The sequence below is a fragment of the Palaemon carinicauda genome, chromosome 1, assembly GCF_036898095.1.
Source record: "Palaemon carinicauda isolate YSFRI2023 chromosome 1, ASM3689809v2, whole genome shotgun sequence".
Classification (NCBI taxonomy): domain Eukaryota; kingdom Metazoa; phylum Arthropoda; class Malacostraca; order Decapoda; family Palaemonidae; genus Palaemon; species Palaemon carinicauda.
The window spans coordinates 325,334,287-325,349,286 of record NC_090725.1 but is presented as its reverse complement, the minus strand read 5'-3'; the positions used below and the strand labels follow the sequence as shown (position 1 = coordinate 325,349,286).

Below are 15,000 nucleotides of genomic sequence, written 5' to 3'. Positions count from 1 at the left end.
TGATCTTAGCCTTCTATTATTATTATTATTATTATTATTATTATTATTATTATTATTATTATTATTCATTTCCATTATTATTATCATTATTATTATTATTATTATTATTATTATTATTATTATTATTATTATCATTATTATTATTTTTATTATTATTATTATTATTATTACTATTATTAAAGGTTTTATTTTTTTCTACGATTGCAGATTATGTCAAAATATATCTGGTGGTTTCAGGCAATTTTTCTCACTTACATGAACCATTGACAAAAGTCCACCATACAATAACCTACTACAGCTAAGGAAACTAGTAGCATCTTGTTTTCCTTGAAGAACGGTTATTGTAGTTTTCCTCTTTAAGTGATCTGTTATTAAGGTATTCACGCTTTCTTTGGCCATTTTTGTGTTTCTATTTGGTATATACTGTGCAGTGGTAATATTGTTATTTACTGTTATTTACGATTTCTGGGGTCATTTTTTTTTTTATTTCTATTTGGCATAAACTGTGCAGTGGTAAAATTTAACTATAGAATCCGGCAATTTTAAACATCCAAAGGAAAGTTCTATAAAGAAGCAAGAAACGTTACGGGGAAACGTGATAAAAAAACAAATAATTTGTGATGGTATAAGTAAAGAAAGCAGTAAAGAACAGGCATAAACAAGAAAAATAAGGAAGTTTCAGGAAGAACTTTTCTATTGCTGTAGAGGGAGAGACTTACTGTCCCAGGACATTACTCCCGTGTTGCTATATTTATTTATCTAATAGTTTATTTATTTATTTATTTATTTATCTATTTATTTATTCATCTATTTATTTATTTATTTATTTATTTATTCATTTATTTATTTATTTATTTATTTATTTTGAGGAGTACCTTTGAGGAAAGCGAAAGTACCCAATGCTTGAAAAGAAAAGAAACACTCTCCAATGATTTGATGCTCTAAGGACACTTCAACAGTGAAGCAATTTGCCAGCAAAGGTGCAAATATGGAATCAAGACGAAAATTATAGTGGTTCCTAGAAATAACTGCATGGTAAGTTGGAGCCTTTATTTTAGTTTATATTTTATTTCTAAATATTTGATTAGCGAGGTGCAGTATCATTATATGATGAAGAGTTTTATGCCTGGAAATTGAAAGTTTCAAGACATAATTAGGTATGTTACAAGTTTTTCTAATTCTGAACGTTCTTAAGCCCCCCTGACACTTGCACGCATTCGTGGCACGCACTGGCACGCATTGATGCGCGAACTCGCGTGAACGAGCCGTGAAAATGTCGTGAACAGTGCGGAAACTCGCGTGCCAGAGCGTACCAATGCGTGCCATGCGGGCCCAAAACTTTGAAATGTTTAAAGTTTGTGGCACGCATTGGCACGCACTAAATGGCCGTGAACGATGCGCCAACTGGAGTGAACTGGAGTGAACAGTGAGGGAACTGGCGTGAACTGGAGTGAACTGGAGTGAACGATGCGGGAAGTGGCGTGAACTTTATAATGAAGAGAAACAAAAAGGAAACGAAAATATTAATGAAAAGGAAAGAAAAATAAACCTAGTAAATTTTTATATTTGCTGTTTTAATGTGAAAAAAAAATGATATCTTATTTCAAACTATTTCTATAACTTTATAATGAAGAGAAACAAAAAGGAAACGAAAAAATTAATGAAAAGGAAAGAAAAATAAGCCTAATAAATTTTCATATTTGCTGTTTTAATGTGAAAAAAAATTATATCTTATTTCAAACTATTTTTATAACTTTATAATGAAGAGAAACAAAAAGGAAACGAAAAAATTAATGAAAAGGAAAGAAAAATAAATCTAATAAATTTTTATATTTGCTGTTTTAATGTGAAAAAAAAATTATATCTTATTTCAAACTATTTTTATAACTATAATGAAGAGAAACAAAAGGGAAACGAAAAAATTAATGAAAAGGAAAGAAAAATAAACCTAATAAATTTTTATATTTGCTGTTTGAATGTAAAAATAAAATGATGTCTTATTTCAAACTATTTCTATAACTTTATAATGAAGAGAAACAAAAAGGAAACGAAAAAATTAATGAAAAGGAAAGAAAAATAAACCTAATAATTGTTTATATTTGCTGTTTGAATGTAAATATAAAATGATGTCTTATTTCATGCACACACTTATTTTCCTCTATTACCAATCAAGACCCAAAACTTTTGTTTTGAATAAAAATGAACTGAAAAATAAACCCAAGAAATTTTTAAGTTTGCTGTTTGAATGTAAAAATAAAATGATGTTTTATTTCATCAACATACTTATTCTTCTTTATTACCTTAAAATGAAGGGCAAAACAAATTTTTTCTGTTTGCAGTTTTAATGTAAAAATAAAATGATTTCTTATTTCAACACACTTTTTTCTCTATTACCTTAAAATCAACAGCCTAAAAACTTTTCATGTTTGCTGCTTTTAATGTTAAAATAAAATGCTTTCTTAATACTTGTACATATTTCATGTCTGCTATTTATATGTAAATCAAATGCTTTTTTATTGAAACTAAAATAAAGGGCAACAAAAAATACAAACGAAAAAGATACGTTTCTTCTCCTCAATGCAATGGTGTCTCTGACAGAAAGCATTGTTGTCTCTTCCGAACCCAATCCAAGAATGTCCTCGGGTTGGAGAAGCCCCGTTTTTATATGGAGTGGCCAATTCGTGAACTGGCGTGACCAATGCGGAAACGATGCGGAATGATGAGTGAACTCGCGTGAACGTGTCGTGAACGATGCGCGAACTACGCGTGCCAATTCGTGCCATCGCGTGAACGTCGCGTGAACGTCGCGTGAACGATGCGCGAACTGGAGTGAACTGGTCGTGAACAGTGCGCGAAAAACACCAGTGCGTGCCAAAAAGTGGCACGCACTGGCGCGCATCAATGCGTGCCAGTGCGTGGCAAAAATGCGCGCAAGTGTCAGGGGGGCTTTAGCCATAAACTAGTTTTTTGGTACTTGAATTATTCATAGAAAATTAGGCTTTTCACATAATTATTTGAAACTTCTTATTGATATTAATATTAGTTATTAATATTTTTAAAAGGTATAAATTAGCTGCCCGCAGTATCATTATATGTTGAAGAGTTTTATGCCTGGAAAATAAAAGTCTCAAGAAAGAAATAGATATGTCACAAGTTTTTCTAATTTTGAGCGTTCTTAGCGAAAAACTAGTTGTTTGGGACTTCATATATTGATAAAAAGTTTTTTTAAAATTTACTCGAAACTTACTAATGTTAATATTAGTCGTAGATATATGCAGATATATTCCTGTTTTTCGGTTTTTGGGAGGAGGCAAACTGGGAATTAACCCAGTCATTTAGGATCAAATCCTGAAAATCAAAGATTTCCATCACATTATTTTGGGCAGCCATCTTATGAGCATAATATTTTGACATATTCTGGGATATACAGAAGAATGATAATTTACTGATATCTATATTATGTTTACTTACATTCATGACAAATTTCATGTCTCTAGCAAAAATAATAAGGGCAGAAGGATATTTTTATAATTTTATTTTTATTTTTCATATATGACGTCACAGCATAGTTATTTCATATAGCGCCAACAAAATATTTGGAATCATATGTAATATAATCCATGAAAGTTGCGATTCAATATATATATATATATATATATATATATATATATATATATATATATATATATATATATATATATATATATATATATATATATATATATATATACATATATATATATATATATATATATATATATATATATATATATATATATATATATATATTATATATATATATATATACATATATATATATATACATATATATATATATATATATATATATATATATATATATATATATATATATATTTATATATATATATATACATATATATATACATATATATATATATATATATATATTACTGATTTTTTTCGTATTTTATATTTATATTTCATTTTTTTTCATAAACGACCTATAACAAAATAAGTAACTCGACATATTTCCAGTTTAACTACCTTAGGAAAGGAATAACGATTAAAACTTGGTATTTCAATATACTATGTTAAATTCTGATACCAATGAATATCAAATATATGATTTTGGTGATTTGACAATACTATTCAACTAAAAATGCTATATAAATGATACCAGATGATTTACAATCCAATCTTGTTTGATACCTATAGGATTCAGCTACAGTTGACAGAGTTAAAATTGAATATTCCTGCTTGAATTAAGTGAAATTTGCTATATTTCAAATTGCCTAATGCAAACCAGCCGCTTCCAAAACAAAAATATGGAAAAAAAAAAAATGGAAGTACCGGACGATGATATGGGCTAATTTAGAGCAGGTAGTTTTTATTTTCCTTTTAAGGTAATCTAATTATTAGAAAATTTCTATGATCATTGGCGAATACAATTAAGTCTTATTTGCAAATGTCAAATTGGTATAGTTTGATGTTCACTGTTTTGTCAGTAGCAACTGTTGGTAATGTGAATTGTTTAACTATTCAATAATGCAAATATATACCAGTTTTCTTTAACGGCTAGAAAGGTAAACTATAATATAAGTGAGGAGAAATGATATAAAGTAAAGAGGGTAAACTTGAGTATGTAAAAGGGAGTATAATCTTACTATTACAACAAACGAATCTGGGTTAGGGGGTTAAGGGAAGTGGGTTAACATATAAATCAATAACCTTAAGAAATATAAGAATAGTTCACACGGATCAGGTAACAGATTTTTCAAGAAAAAAAAAATAATGTAGTTTCCTGTTCATTATATTCTATTTATTGCGAACTATATGCTTACAGAATCATATTATAGATGATAGTTACCTTTCTGATATGTAAAAACTACTTGATGTTTCATTTTAAAAGAGGGAAATTAATGATAATTCGTGTTTGCCTTTTTTCTACACAACTTTTTCTATAACTATCTATCTATCTATCTATCTATCTATCTATCTAAATATCTATCTAAATATCTATCTATCTATATATATATATATATATATATATATATATATATATATATATATATATATATATATATATTCTTTTGCTTGAGGGTACACTCGGGCACACTATTCTATCTTATTATTTATTTTTTTTACTTCCTCTTGTCTTTTTGAAATGGTGTGTTGGGCAGGCTTAATAGAAGGGCCATGGATGCCTGGTGGTTTATCAAGAGGTTGTCTTTTCCTTTTTCTGACTTTCTCTTCTCAAAACCATCCTTACTGTCTTCCCTTCAGTTGAAGTGGCTATCCTGGAGGGTATTTAGCCTTGCATGGTGTATCGGCTCCTCCATGTTGACCAGTTTTTCCGACTTTTTACTATAGTCTATGGGTATCATCAATCACTTTATTTATAATTCTGTACATATTGTTTTTGTTATGATTCTTGTTAATCTAGTTCTTAAGTATGATGTCTCTTTTTTATTTCTATTGATTCTTATGCTGTCTGGAGACATTGAGCAAAATCCGGGCCCAGTACGTCCTAGATCTCGTCAATGTCGTCTTCTGTATTGCAATATTCGTGGTCTTCATGCAAATATCCAAGACCTTACAGTTGCGTCCAGACATTATGATATTCTTTTGTACTCAGAAACTTTGGTTTCTAATATGAGGCACTCATCTGAGCTCCTTATAACTGGTTTTAAGAAGCCAATAATGTTAAAACGTGATGCCATCCCTGGGGCCAGGGGAAGGGCAGTGTATATTAGGACCGAGTACCCTGCTTCTCATAAGTCCTACTATCAATGTGGATGTCATGAGATTAAGGTAATACAAGTTTGTGGCAGGCATAACTACTTTTATTTGTGTTCGATCTACCCGAATCCAGACATGGATGATTCTATCTTCGATTGTCTTCTTATCATTATGGCTAAGATAAGAGAAGATGATAGAAAGGCTTCTTTAGTCTTTGTTGGTGATTTTAATGCTCACCATAGGGAGTGATTAAGTTCTATCTATCCTACCATGGCTTAAGAGCTTTAGACTTTGCCTCTGAATCAGGCTGTGAGCAAATCATAAATGAAGCTACTCACAGGCCTGGTAATTGCTTGGACCTCGTATACACTAACTCCCCTGGCGTTATAACTAGTAAGGTTGGTTTTCCTGTCAGGACATCTGATCATGCCTTGATTTCATTAGTAGTGAAGACTGAGCAGCCTGTCCCTGATATATCATATTCTTGTAAAATTTATATGAAATCCCAAGCAGATTGGAATGGGAATTTGCATGATCTTTTGTGCTTGAATTGGTCACAATTATATAGTAGTGTAGATCCTGTTGTCCCTCTGAATGAGAATCTAGTCAACATAATTGATAGGCGTATCCCTTCTCGTGTAGTATTTTACCGAGTGAAGGACAAACCATGGTTCAATGATGATTGTAGACGTGCTTATTTGGAGAAGCAGGAGGCCTATCATCTTTGGAAGGGTAAGAGATCAGATTTGACCTGGAACAACTATACTCAGCTTCGAGCTTTTGCTCAGAGAGTTTATGCATCAACTGAAAAGGATTACAATTTAACCATAAAAGAAACCCTTTCTGTTACAACGCAGGAACATAAATGGTGGTCTACCCTTAAATCTACACTCTTTGGTGTATATGCAACAGTTCCTCCTTTACTTAAACCAGATAGCTCAGTCACTCACTGTCCAAAGGAAAAAGCAACCATTTTGGCTGATGTTTTTGACAGTAAACAGAGTAATGAAAAACTTGAACTTCCTCATTCATGTTTTCCTGAGGCTAAACTAACTAGTTTAGCTTTTCGATCTCGTGAGATTAAAGCTCTGTTGATGGACTTTGATGCTTAATGAGGTGTAGACCCAAATGGTATTTTTCCTTTGTTTTTTGTAAATACAACAGATTTCCTAGCTCCAAAGTTATCTGTTATTTTGCGCAAGTTAGCAAGAAGAGGAGCTTTTAACACTTGTTGGAGAATTGGTAATGTTACTCCTCTATGTAAATGTGTTTGTGGTAGCTCAAGTCCCATTGATTACCGCCCAATTTCCATAACTCCCATATTATCTAAAGTTTTTGAACGTCTTCTGGCAAAACGTCTTAATAGGTTTGCTGAAGGTAATCATCTACTCCTTAGTTTGTAATTTGGTTTTCGTAAAGGCCTTGGAGCTTGTGATGCCCTTCTTACAATCTCCAATGCTGTACAGAAATCCCTTGATTGTGGTCAGGAAGTTCGTATGATTGGCCTTGATTTTAGTGCTGCCTTTGACCGTATTAATCATGAGGCCCTTGTTTTCAAACAGAAAGAGTTGGGAGTGGGTGAGTCGTTTCTTAGCATTATTATTGATTTTTTAAGTAATAGATCTCAAAGAGTTGTTGTTGACGGGCACCATAGTGAGTATAGGAATGTGATATCCGGTGTTCCACAGGGTAGTGTTCTTGGCCCATTACTTTTCATACTATATACACATGACATGTGGTTTGGCCTAGAAAACAAGCCTGTTGCATATGCCATATTTGTTTTTGACGTTGTTGATAGTTTATATATGACATATCTGTTTTGACGTTGTTACTTTTTTTAGAATGATTTATTGTTAATTTGTTCTCTTCATTTATTTATTTCCTTTTTCCTTTCCTCAGTGGGCTATTTTTTCCTTATTGGAGCCCCTGGGCTTATAGCATCTTGCTTTTCCAACTAGGGTTGTAGCTTGGATAGTAATAATATATATATATATATATGTGTGTGTGTGTGTGTGTGTGTGTATATATCAATGTTTTCTGTATATTTGTAGTTGGCATGTATTTTTTTAACTACTATTTATAGATAGCATTGCACTTTCTGACATTGACTAGTTTCTTTTTAGGGAAAGACTATAGCTGCTAATACATTTTGGCTTGTCTTTTGTTCTATCCAACGTTATAAAAACAAAATCCACTTGACTGAAAATCAGGAAGTCATGCCAGTTATCAGTTTTAATGGACAAACTTATTATTAATGCTATAAATCAGGATGATCCCTAATTCGCCTTCTCTAAATTATCCCGTGAAAAAAGATCATTTTGGCTTGTCTTTTGTTCTATCCAACGTTATAAAAACAAAATCCACTTGACTGAAAATCAGGAAGTCATGCCAGTTATCAGTTTTAATGGACAAACTTATTATTAATGCTATAAATCAGGATGATCCCTAATTCGCCTTCTCTAAATTATCCCGTGAAAAAAGATACATTTAATAAATGTTCCTTTTAGACTTGAAATATTTTTCAAAATGTTCTTAGTTTTTTTTTTTTTCATTTCATTTATTAAGACAGTAATATCAAGTAGTAGTATTTTAGTAGCAGATTAAGAGAGCAATTAACATTAATGTTTAATGCTCTAGGATTATATGATTCACTATTATATCTCAATCTTTAGTATTTCTCTTTTCAAAGAAAACGGATATTTTTATTTATGAAAAAAGATATATATATATATATATATATATATATATATATATGTATATATATATTTATTGTTAATATATATATATATATATATATATATATATATATATATATATATATATTCATTTACATACATATATATACACACACACACACACATATATATATATATATACATATATATATATATATATATATATATATATATATATATATATGTGTGTGTGTGTGTGTGTATATATATAAAAACATATATGTATATATATATGTATATATATATATATATATATATATATATATATATATATATATATATATACGCATATGTTTTGTCTGATGTTTATTCGTTGTCACGGTGTCCCAGCGAACTATGACCTTCCCTGGTCATATTTATTCTCCATCAATACATTTTTCTATTCCAAATGTTTATTAAGAGCATAAAAGATGATACACATACCATGCTTGATATATGTACATGTACAAACTCCCCATTCATTATAGAGAAAATTCTAATTTATATTACTGAAATTAGTAAGGTCTATTCGCAGCTCCTTGCTGAGTGTAGGATAAGTTTGAATAGGAGAACTATTTTTGAGAGCTACCTCCATGATTCCAGTAAAACTTATTTCAACAAGAAAATTCAATGATTTAGTTTGCGAATTTCAATGGGCAAGAGAACCACCTCTCAAATAATTAGGCTATAAGCTATCGTTTAATTTCAATCTAATAAATGGGAAAATATTTGCTTGCGCAGTTTCTAGGAGGGCGATTGAGGTCCAATTCGATATCTCTCCTTAGAGCTTTCTTTATCACCACACTTCATGAAATTCTTTATAGACGTTTGGGAGTATATTCTTGAGTAACATAAACCTGAATCTGAGCGATAAATAAACACCTTAATGAATTCTCGTTTCATATAAACACATTAACTGATAATTCCTATTTTCTCAAGTTACATCCAACTCTACATTGGTTTATTTCATACTGAGTTATTTAACAATTATACCATAAATAACTTCAATAGTTTAAAGGTTTGAAGACCACTCATGCGCCCATGCGCCCATGCCCCCTCTCCACCAAAGCTATGACCAAGAGGATCAGTCAGTGGCTGCTGATGACTTAACAGGTACACCTATAGGAATCCCCAAACCTCTAACCTTAGCTCATAAGGATTTTGAGGCTGCAGCGACCAAAGTAACTAACTGTTATGAGCGGGACGTGAACACCAGTCTGGCAATTACTAGACAAGGACGTTAGCAACAAACCAACATATTTCTATCAACATTCTTAGTAATGTAATTTTTTTGAAGAAACCTTTTATAATAGAACTCTCTTGAAATCTCATGGAATATTTACAACTTTTATCTATCTCTGTTTGTTATCTTATAAATCACTTCTCTTGAGTTTATATTATGTGTAGCTAGGGATTTGGAGGTTAAAGTCACCTGGATGTATAACTGTTCCAGGAAATAATGATAAACACGTCTGTATTAAGCTTAACTAGTTTCAAGATGTGAATAGGAAAGTTATTGGATTCGCCAAAAAATACTATTCCTAAATACTTCTGAAAAATACTCTTGCATATATATATATATATATATATATATATATATATATATATATATATATATATATATATATATATGCATGCTCTATTCATAGCTCGCAGAGCCATGGAAAGATTATTGGTTGGAATAATTTTACAAGGTATAAGAAGACCAATGTACAGCACATATTTCACAATCGTACATTGTAACGGTATTTTTCTTTTTTCATTGTATATCATATATACAGCTCTCTGTCAAGGAACCAGTTTGACCCTGTTTTTAATTTTCATTGATCTGTTTGAGACTTTGTGACCATCTTACAGTGAAACTGTTGTATGATGTGCTTGGTGCCTGTTTAAATAAATTAATTGCATTTACGCTGTATCTGAGTTTTTGCGGCATTACGCACATTGGTAACAAGTAAAGTTTCAGTTCCATCCTAACCTGGCCCTTCATTGCTTAGCCCTTCTGTTTAAAAATGCTACCACCCAAACACGCTTCTTCAGCACACATCGCCTCATAAAAACAACCACCCTTCACAAGCAGAGATGCGTCCCCATGGTTACAGATTATGTTCTTCCCCGTAGATGCTTTCTTGGAAATCTTTGATAGCATGAGGACACCCCATTAAAGAACGATGATCTCAAATCATACCCCCTGGAGCAGTACTCACAATCACCGGCTGCACACATGGCACAACTATTCCAGCTCTACCAACAACCATTGGTGGACTCCGCTTGCCCTTAGGGAATAGTTGACAGTGACCAGAAAATGTGTAAGTACGCAATCGTTTACAGTGGTGGCCTCCGCGGTCAATAATCTTTTCTTTTTATATGATTAAGGTAAGGGCGTTCGATTTTTGGTAGACACAGGTGTTTGCCCTTCTCCACTGCAAAGGACACTCTCCAGGATGCTGACGTCTGCCTTGTAGCTTCCAATAGATGTGCAATACCCACCCATGGTTATGAAACCCTCATATTATGGTTTGGAAGCCAAAAATATTATTTGAAGTTTCTCGTGGACGATGTCACATTGGCAATAATTGGAGTAGATTTTCTCTCACATTTCCACCTCCTGGTTGATGTCACTCATCGTCGGTTAGTCAACTAGGAATCTTACTCCTTGATACCTCTCCAACCCGCTTCGCTACCATCTCGCTCTTCAAATCAACTCACCCACGCATACCTAGGACCACCTCCTCACGTCGTACCTAGAAGTTTTCCATCCAGAACTTAATCAAATACCCATGGCTCCCACTAAACACGGTGTTTATTGTTAAAAAAAAAGTCTTTTGAGTTAGCGTCTTATGGTTTCGGGTTAAAAATCTGATATTTAGAATTTTCAAACTGTTTCTTCATTTTCCCATGTCAAACTATAATGTTAATTATGTAAATAACCATCTGTTCAGGTGACATTTTTGCCTCTGTTTCTAGTGGGGAAACCACTTTTTTTTTTTTTTTTTTGAACAATCGTACTGCTGTCTACTCATTTTTCTCAGAAAACTTTCGGAAGGCAGAGTTGAAAACTGAAGTTCCGAGTTAACGAAAGACAGCAGAAAGGAAATTGCAGTCTGGTAAAGACGCAGAGCTTCTTGCTCTCCTCGAATTATATTGGGGGTATAAATGTCATATTGCCTAGGTCATCATCGTGTTGGTGTGAACGGCATGAAACAATGAGGACAAAAGTGAACCATAGTCTCGGGACGGCTGCAGTCTTGAAATCATCAACTGACTTCAATGAATTGCCTAATATCATCATACAAGGGTTTCTTCACAATATTTGCTGGAATGGATGTGCTTCAGGTACATAACCTTGAATGTGATATGCGGTGTTTATCTGGTGAATTAAGACGCATTTACTTAGGTAAAAATTTTGCTTAAGGTTTCCATTTTGCTCTCGACCCACGAAAAATAAAGTCCTTAGCTAATCTGTTTCATAAACATTATAAATGGTGAATTGCCATATTTAACTTGGTTTAAAGTCCAGAATCAGCCGTTTTTTTTTTTTTTTTCTTTTTTTTTTTTTTTTTTTATTCTAAGGGTAAGAAAAATTAAACAAATGTTTGGCTTAAGAATCACGGTAACAATTTAGTTTGGCCTATATTTCTTACCTACCATAATAATATTGCCTTTCGTGTGTTAATATGTTGTCCAGAGATATTGCGGTGTCAGATAGTTTAGTTTTGTAAAGGGCTTTTTCACTTCACAACTTTGCATTTGACATCGGTTTGGCTATATATAATCAGCATAATTTTTGCAAGGCATTTTTACCCATATTTTACTGATATTTCAATAAAATTTACAAATAACTTATTTACGGTTTTCAAAATAGCTAAGGGTGGGGCTAATCGGCAGTGGATTCGGGAGGTTCTGCATCACCTCTTCAGTGATTGTGTCATTATAACTGGGAAGTTGTCTCTAGGAATCTATTTATCCTATCCAGCTCGACCAACATTTTTCATTCACTTTATAATAACTAAATATAAAAGCTATGTATTGATGTAAATTTTCATTGGTTAAGCTAATAAATTAAATATTTTGAAATTTCTATTTATCTTTACAATAAAGGTAACACAAAATTGTCCACATGGTCAAAAGTTTAGACTTATCACCATATCAAGATGACGTGGCCACCAGTGTTCGCCATATCCAGACGTCTGGCACCGAGTCGTTTGGCAGACGCTAAACAGACGATCCACAAAATGGTAGATATGGGCCCCTGCCAAAAACCCTCAAGCCCATTGTCATCCTACTTCTACATTGCCCTGAAGAAAGATGGCTCTCTTCATGCATGTGGGGATTAAAGGTGCCTGAGCATGCTAACAGAACTGAATCACTATCATCTAACAAACATCGCCGACGAGACCACCTACTTCCACAAAAGTGAAGGTTTTCTGCACGCTTGACCACCTGAAGAGGTAATTTCAGGTGCCCATGAAGCCAGATGACATCTGGAACACCGCCATCACAACCCACTTTAGTACCCACACCTTTAATTATTCCTGCTTTGGCCTTCATAATGATCGGGGTGCTTTTCAACTTATCTTTGACAGCATCTTCAAGGACCTTCTCTTCTGTGTACTCTCCACAGACGGCCTACTTGTGTTCTCTTCCTCCAAAGAGGAACACATCCGTCATCTATGTACCGTGCTCGACCACCTACAATAGAACGCCATTGTCCAATACGACAAGTGTAACTTTGGCACCAACGTAGTATCACCCCCTCCCAGAACAGATTGCAGAATTTCAGAACTTCCCATGGTTACGACTGTCAAAGCACTACAAAAATTCTTGGGCATGATCAACTCTCACACTCGTTTTCCTGTCACCCATTGCCACCATTCTAGTCCCCCTTTACACTATCCTTAGGGGCAAGCCAAAAGACCTGAAATAGGAGCAGCTTTCTTCAACTCAAAAGAATCCCCTATTAACAGCTGCTGCTCTAAGTTTTTGCGTGCCACCTGCACCTCTTATTCTCTCCAATGATGCCAGTTACATTGCTAAAGGAGCTGTACTCAAGAAGGAGGCCGCCGGCTTTCTTCAGTAGAAAACTGTCTGAGGGGAAATCCGGCTACTGTACCTTTGACCGCGAATTGCTGGCGTTGTATTTGGTTTTCGTCAATTTCCCCACTTCTTGAAAGGTAATCCATTCACCATTCACTTGAACCACATGACTTTGGAGCACGCCTTCACTTGACAGTCTGACGCATGGTCCACCCAACATATTTCAGCTTTGAATGAATAACATTGTACCTTTCAGCAGCTTCCGGGGAAAATAAATCCCATTGCCGATGTGTGTCAATAAATCGATTGGCTGCCATTCACATGGGATTGAATAACAATAACTTGAGTGAAGCCTAACGAAAAAATCTAATATGTAGGACATCCTGCAAATCCCTCTGTTGAGAGGACGTCCCCCTCGATGACTTTAACTCCATCGTCCTATGTGACGTTAGTAGTGGTAAATCCATAATGTGAATACCTTCTCCCATGCACAGAGAAGTGTATGATTTAATTTGTCATGGCATTACTAAAGATGCCAAGTATTGGGTCTGTGTCTGTGCTTCATGCCATAAATTAAAAGTACATGGATACACTGATTCAGGAGTGGGCACCTGCCCTCAACCTCAGTGGTGTCTTTTCCAAATTCATGTCGATGTTGTATGCCTCCTACCCACGTCTCAAGGACATCGTTACCTGCTTACCGTCACCAAATGCCCCACTAGGTGGCCTGAAGACATTTAAATGGAAACTGCAACATCCGCCTTGTGTATATCTTCCTTACACTTAGCAAGGATAGCGATATTTGGTATCTCTTAGCATAATACTTCTAATAAGGGTACCACTTCCACATCTCAATTACGAACATCATTAGCGAATCTCTTCGGAATCATTCTACATTGGACAACTGCATACAACTTTGATGGTAGCGGAATAGTTGAACGTTCTCAACCTACCCTCAAAGCAGCTTTGATGTCCCGCTGGAAGAACCCCATCTGATTTACTCAGCATTTCTGGGTCCTCTTGGTACTGGTATATGGACACCCATTTATCGTCCCTGCCAGAATTATCACGTCTGCATCCTTCCCCAACTATCATCAGTGCCTATGTCAAGTTATGGAAAAATTTACTACATGCCAACAGACTTACAAGACCCCAGCTAAGCAGCACATACCATCAGATCTGCATAAAGTATGACAATATCAAGCCCCCGTTAACGCCCCTTAAACTGGCCCTTTCCACATTATCTCTTGTATGTCTGAAACATTTATCCTCAACATGCATGGCAAAGATTGATCACTTAAAACCAGCATATCTCCTACCAGTTGACCTTCCTACAGTACGCTTCTCAAGAGCAGGATGCCCTATTCAACATGTATATAATTTTTAAGACGGGAGTCGAGTATCGTACGTGTTTCAAAATCGTACATTAATAAGGTATTTTTCTTTTTTGATTGTATATCGCCTCTAAATCTCTCTGTCAATAGTACCAGTTCAAACCTGTTTTTCTTGCATTCATCTTTTTCAAATT

At 33.9% G+C, this 15,000-nt stretch overlaps 1 protein-coding gene across 1 annotated transcript in view; it reads left to right on the top strand.

Annotated features, from left to right (window-relative positions):
- Positions 1-870: 870 nt before the first annotated feature.
- The window catches only part of LOC137645628 (uncharacterized), a 32,652-nt gene continuing 18,522 nt past the window's right edge, over positions 871-15,000 (top strand). Inside the window, exon 1 of the mRNA XM_068378442.1 lies at positions 871-1,035. The gene's annotated coding sequence lies outside the window, so the exon portion shown is untranslated. The remainder of the gene's footprint in view (positions 1,036-15,000) is intronic.